This window comes from Balearica regulorum, chromosome 8 (assembly GCF_011004875.1).
Source record: "Balearica regulorum gibbericeps isolate bBalReg1 chromosome 8, bBalReg1.pri, whole genome shotgun sequence".
Classification (NCBI taxonomy): domain Eukaryota; kingdom Metazoa; phylum Chordata; class Aves; order Gruiformes; family Gruidae; genus Balearica; species Balearica regulorum.
Window position 1 is genome coordinate 19,355,566 of NC_046191.1, and position 6,107 is coordinate 19,361,672.

Here is a 6,107-nt window from a genome sequence, read left to right on the forward strand (position 1 = left end):
TGCCTCGACAGAGGTGGCGGGACAGAGGCACACACACACAAACCCAGCTTTTCATTCTCTACCCGAAAGAACAACGCTCTCCCCAGAGTTACCAGTCTGATCACTGCTGCTTCTTTCCAGGCTTTCTGGCGTTTAGTTGGAGGTTTTGTCCCAGCCAAATGATCTCTGGGCAGCGAGTCCCGTCCAGGTCCCTCGGGGCTGCAAAGCCCCGCAGGCGGCGGTGCCGGGGGGAACGGGCAGCCGGGAAGGAGGAAGGGGTGGCCGAAGGCCGGACCCACAACAACCAGCAGCCCAGAGCCCTTCCAGTAAACGAACTGGGACGTTCTCGAGAGAGCCCAAGGCAGGGCCGTACCGCGGTAGAAGCCGGCGCGTACGCTTGCCCCAGCCTGCCCTAAGGAAGAGCAGTTCACGATAACTAAACTAGGGGTGACTCAACCGGAGCCTTCCAGGAGCGCCTTATCGCTCACTAGGCGGGCCGCGAAAGTACGGACCTAGTTCAGTGACTCTCCCGTTTTCACCCCAGCAAACGAGACCGACTCCCGGGCGCCACTCACCTGGCGAGCGCGGCACCGGCGGGCGCGGGGAGGTGGCGTCGGGCCGGCCCCCGCAGCCCCCCGCGGCCGTGCGCTGCGTGCAGCAGCTCAGGCAGCGCCGCGGCCGGAGGCGCTGTGAGCGGCACAGCCAGCGCCGAGCTGTGATTTACGGCTCTCCAACCACACCCCTCCGCAGGCTATTCAGGCTGAGTCTCGCCGAACCCCCGACACACAAGTCGTTTACATGCAGTGACCGCTCCTTGCCCTTTTTCCATGGATTTGAAAACTTGACTTCCATAATTTCGTCTCCCAAATTAGTACTACGGCAAAAATTAACCGTTTCCTAAATCCATCCTGTTCACGGATAATTCAGGTTCTATTACATACTTTACACACACAATTTACTTACAATTAGCAGACTTCCCCTCATTCCCCCCGTGTTACATGAAGTTATCTGTGCAACAGGCTGGTGAGACAAAAGGCATTTTCTAAAACAAAGAGTCAAATAGCTGTAAAGGATCGAGACTTATTGACAGAATAGATGCTAGTTAACCTTTTGTATGTATACCTTTTAAAACAATCAGATAATTATAAATAGAACATTAATTTTTAAAGAATTACCTCAGGCATCTTCAGCTGTACCACTGACTCAACCAAAGGGCTTTTGCTTAAATAGAAATCAAGGCACACTCAGTTGACATTTAAAGCACTGTCTAGATCAAATCTGTATTTGTCTCTTCCCTGTTAGCTCAATTTTTCAAGCTGCCTGGCCAACATTTCTCTGGTTTTGCTGCAGTTATCCCAGTTGTCCAAAGCAATTTTGATAACACTGTTCTTTCCCTCTTGTCAGAATTCATAAGCCAACATTCTGCAAATCTCTTCACAGCCATCCTATTGGCATTAGCTTTCCAGAGGCAAATATTTCGCTGCCTAACCAAGCATTTAATTGATTTTGACAAATATTTGATCCCTACTAGTTGTATGGTTGTTCTGTTTTGGGAGATCCTCTTCATGCGCTATTTTCATTTCACTCTAAGGTTTAATCCTTTCACTCTCTCTCCATTTTTATCAGGACTAGCTTTAATAGCTGCTTCTAATGTATGTACTTCAGAGCCTGACCACATGATGTTGCGGTCCTAAACTATCTAAATAAATATCATTAAGGAGCAGATTATTCATCTTCCAGGACCTCTACGTACTATCAACCCAATCATCAAAAATAAATGAAACTGTGGCATTCTCACTCCAAACAAGTTAAGCTACATCCGGTGACAATAGCAGGATTAAAATTCCACACGGTGACTTACCATAGTGACTTATTTGGGTACTGGGTATAACTAGGACATCTATCTCTTTGTAGTCTGGGTTTTTATGCATTGTCCAGAACACTGAATTTTGCAATCTGAGCTATCTAAAATATCTTACAGCAAAATGATTTTTTAAAAAAATTAAGCCATCTGATCAAGACAAGATTCTTTAGCCATCGTGTATGTTGCAGAAGTAGGAGAGGAAAGTTCTTGGAAAACTATGAGTATTTTCATAGATATGAGTAGAATCTTTGCATAAGAAAGCTCAAGTAAGATGACGTTCAGTATAAAATGAGAGACAAAAAACAAAGGCAGAGAGTACTCAAATATGCAGTAAGAGGAGACAGAAGATCAGAAAATTAAATTTATCTAATATACCAAGGTAAAGGAAGCTCACAAGTGACATTCCCATAGCAACCCCACTTTGGTTCCTTAAGGTAGGCATGAGCAGTAGGTAAGCATTAGCACTGCTGGTATTGCCACACAACTTTTACAATAACAACTTCCAAAACCGAAAAGTTGAAGTAAATGTGAAAGACGACATTCCCAAATGACTCACTCACTGGTGCTAGGACAAAAATTCAAAGCAATTTCACATAAAATGAGGCCCAAATGCACAACAAAATCTCACTCCAATCTTTTTTCAGTTAAGTTTTTCCCCAAATGTCGTGAGCCACTGATAAACTAGGAAAGCTAGAAAATCTCAAATAGCTGATAGCACTCTGCTTTTGTCATCGCCAGTTGTGCAAAAGCAGGTAAGTACTGAGGACAGAGAGGTACCAGAAATGTTTCAGGCACAGTGTCATATTCCAGAATTTCACTGCCACAAGTGACAATCTATGGAGATTTCCTGTAGGATATTTCAGGCACAATCTTTCTTCAAAATATACCAGGGGGAGGGTGGGGAGGGGCAGGGAGAGCAGAAAGCAATCAAAACCTATCAGACTGTGATCCCATCTTGGACACCACAATGTGTCACTAATGTCCTGTGCAAGAAAAATGGAATTATGGTGAGAATACAGAAAGAGGACTTGACATACCTGGATTACACTTTCAGTTCTAGTATTCTGACCCATTTCCTGTATGACCTACACTTACATTTTGTAACATACATCAAAGTGGTAGATACTTTTCACAGGAAAGACTGTATAATATTTTATCAGCTTATCAAATGGAAGATGCTACAGAAGTGCACACTATTCTTTTCCTCATTGCATAAAGGAAAATGTCTTGCTTCTCTAAATCATACATTCCACAGTTCAGGTAAAAAACATCTAAAAGCATGACAAAAACTCAATTTGGTTAGGACATAAGATGGTCTCTATTGGCTGATTCTAAAAACTCAGGAATTTTTCAGGCACAATAATTACATAGGAAACAATATCACTGTTCATTGTCATGCTTTATGAATAAGAACTAGAAAAGGAGAAGTAATTTCCTTAGTAATGTGACTGGGTGCTAAGTAATGGAACTGGTAGCTCAGCAGCCCTGCATAAACTGTGATTACTCCTGCATGAGTCATTACATCCTATTCTTGGGAGTTTTATTCTGTCTTCAGATGAAATTGAAAATTGGACTTTATCTTCACATATGACAATTTACACAACCCATCCTTGTACATACTTGATACAAAGCTGTTAAAAAGAATTTGCCTGCAACCTCTAAGAATGAAGAATTTGCAGGACTGCCTACACTAGCTACATTAGTTGTGACTTACTTTGAATTAAGCTAGATTAGATTCCTCGTTGCAAAAATTTTATTCTTTTCGTACTTTATATCTACTTTGGAAATGGGTTTACTAAGATGTGGGATGAAGACTGGAAGCACCAATGTCCTGAAACAAGCACAGCACCTCTGTCAAGCCCTCCTCATCAGTATTCCATGTTGACCTTCCACACCTTAACCATTTCTTTATCTATATGGCATCTTGCTGTCTATGTATCACCTTGCCACAGAAATGTCATTTGTGACATCAGCGTAGGGGAGGCTGAGAAACCTGCAGTGTGCTGGCAATTGCTGTTCACATATCACACACTGCTGTGGCCTTCTATGGTTACCCTTGACTTCTGCTTTCTGAAGGAAGTATGTACAGGTGCACCTTTCCATCTGGTGCAAAGACACCTATACAAGCAGCTATCTGAACAGATGAGTGAGGAGGAACAATAACTGGGATATAGGTCCCAAGACCTGCGATGCTGTAGCTTGCGCGCATTATTCGTGCCAAGAGTCGGCTATTTGCCAGTTCTTGAGAGACCATTTATCAAAATGTGCCTGGTTTACAGTAACAAAAGAGATGATGGGACAAAACAAGAGGATTCATTGGAACTTTTCAGTTTGACCTTAAACATCAGCATTCCAGTCTTCCTAAAATAACCAGGAGAAAACACATCTATTCTAAAAGCACTACTGTGCAGCTGCGATGATAAAATGCAGAAGTAACTACACAAGCTGAGGACATGGTATGCATGGGTTGCTCACACAGCAGTTCTTGTAGATTTCCTGATAAACAAAAGTCAATGCAAGTTTCTACTGTAGACTTGTCTTAGAAGAGAAAGGACTCAAACAAAATGCTACATTCCCTCAACTCCCACAGATTGCCACGTAGAAAAAAAACAATGATCAGCATAATTGTTGGCTAGGAAATCAAGTTTATTTGCTGGTAATTTGCAAATTAATCAAAGACAAATTAGAATGACAAAGTAAAAAATGCTTCAGTACTTGAAATCTGACAATATTATGTTTGAAAACTAAGAGCTATGGCAACTGTGCTTTTTAAGGTCCCTCCCAGCTGCCAACTGAAGCGGACAAGTTTAGTCAGCAGCTATGCAGACTTCCATAATAAAGCTACCAACATCCAGTCTTGCTATTTGGTCTGTCTTGGGTCTGGAGACACAAGGTCTTTTAGAAACTCCCAAAGATCTCTCTGTTATAAGTCAGTCAAGAAGCCTTGCAACCCCTAGCCTCAGAAAATTTTGCAAGCAGAAATGTCCCATAGCTGATCATCCTGGAAAGAATGCTGTGGTAAAGAAGGAGAGTTTGAGAAGTTATATAAACCTTAGTTCATTCAGTGACAAACTGGAGCATGCTCTGTCTTGCTGGAGTTTCTGGCTACAGCACATTTAATTTTGCAGACCTAGAAGAGTACAAACTGGGTACATATAATACCAGATATCTGAACTTCCTTTACTAGTGTCTAAAAACTTTAGTTCTGACAAATCCGTATTTTCCAATAGGAATTGGTTTACTGTTAAACTCCGCTAGCCTGCATGCAGCTCACTATTGTAAGTCTTAAGTCAGAAAGAAACCAAAACTTTTGGAAGGAGTTGAAAAAAAATTTTCACTGTAGCTATCAGAAGTTCTCAGAGCTACAGAATTCCACCTGTGTTGAGTCAGCTAGTATCAGCCACTGCTAGAAGCAAAAAAAAACCCCTCAGATATAACACGAGAAAACTGAGTATCACCTTTAACAAAAAAAGTTAGTAAAAAAAATTATTGCACCTATTCTGTGACAATAACACGTGTTCTTGTCCTCCCACTCTCCGTCTTCAAATTACTATTGAAAATCATGTCAAACAACTTGTGCTGGCATAGATTAGACAGACCTGTTTCAGAAGTTTGAAATACATGGGTAAATTTGCACTAAACTCAGTTTTATTTTATTGACTAGTTTTGGTAAATGACATACTAAACTGCAGGACAATACTAGAAAGAAGCTGGATGAGGTTTTATGGGTTCCTTTTTACCAGGGGGTCTATTTTCCTCTCTTTGCTTCTAGCAGTGGAAAAACTGTTATTATGAACCTAAGATTTCCTTGTAAGCTTCTGTTTTTCCATGTTTCTGTAGAAAGTCTCAAATACAAGAGAATTAACAGACTCTGTGACAGATGTTGGGGAGTTTTTCACTTAGAACATAACTGATGTAGAGACAAGGATAAACAGAAGGCCAGAAAGCAGCAATAAACATATTTGGAACTTTCAACAGATGAAATGGTACAGAGGTGTATGTTTACAACTTTGTAACAGCATCTACATTTCTGACCTCAAACAGAAATGGCAAAAACCTTCAAATCCTTGTATCTCACAGTGAGAGCAAAACAGACCACACAGGTAGCAATATCACCTCTAACTATTATGCAGATGAAAGTGTTCAAAGCAGCCTCCTCTCCATCTACTGGCAAAGCTAGCAGAATATTTTAGCACTAGTCTGGAATCTGCCAGGTTGACACTACATACCACTGTTCCAAAGCACTCTGGTTGTGTTTGTAATG

At 41.5% G+C, this 6,107-nt stretch overlaps 1 protein-coding gene across 2 annotated transcripts in view; it reads right to left on the minus strand.

Moving 5' to 3' along the window:
* Positions 1 to 675, minus strand: part of BCAR3 (BCAR3 adaptor protein, NSP family member) — a 61,567-nt gene extending 60,892 nt beyond the window's left edge. The window contains exon 1 of one of the 2 annotated variants that reach the window (XM_075759941.1): positions 555 to 675. The gene's annotated coding sequence lies outside the window, so the exon portion shown is untranslated. Of the gene's footprint in view, positions 1 to 92; positions 483 to 554 lie in introns of those variants that run through there. The other variant, XM_075759942.1, reaches the window with a different exon arrangement.
* Between the last annotated feature and the right edge of the window lie 5,432 nt (positions 676 to 6,107).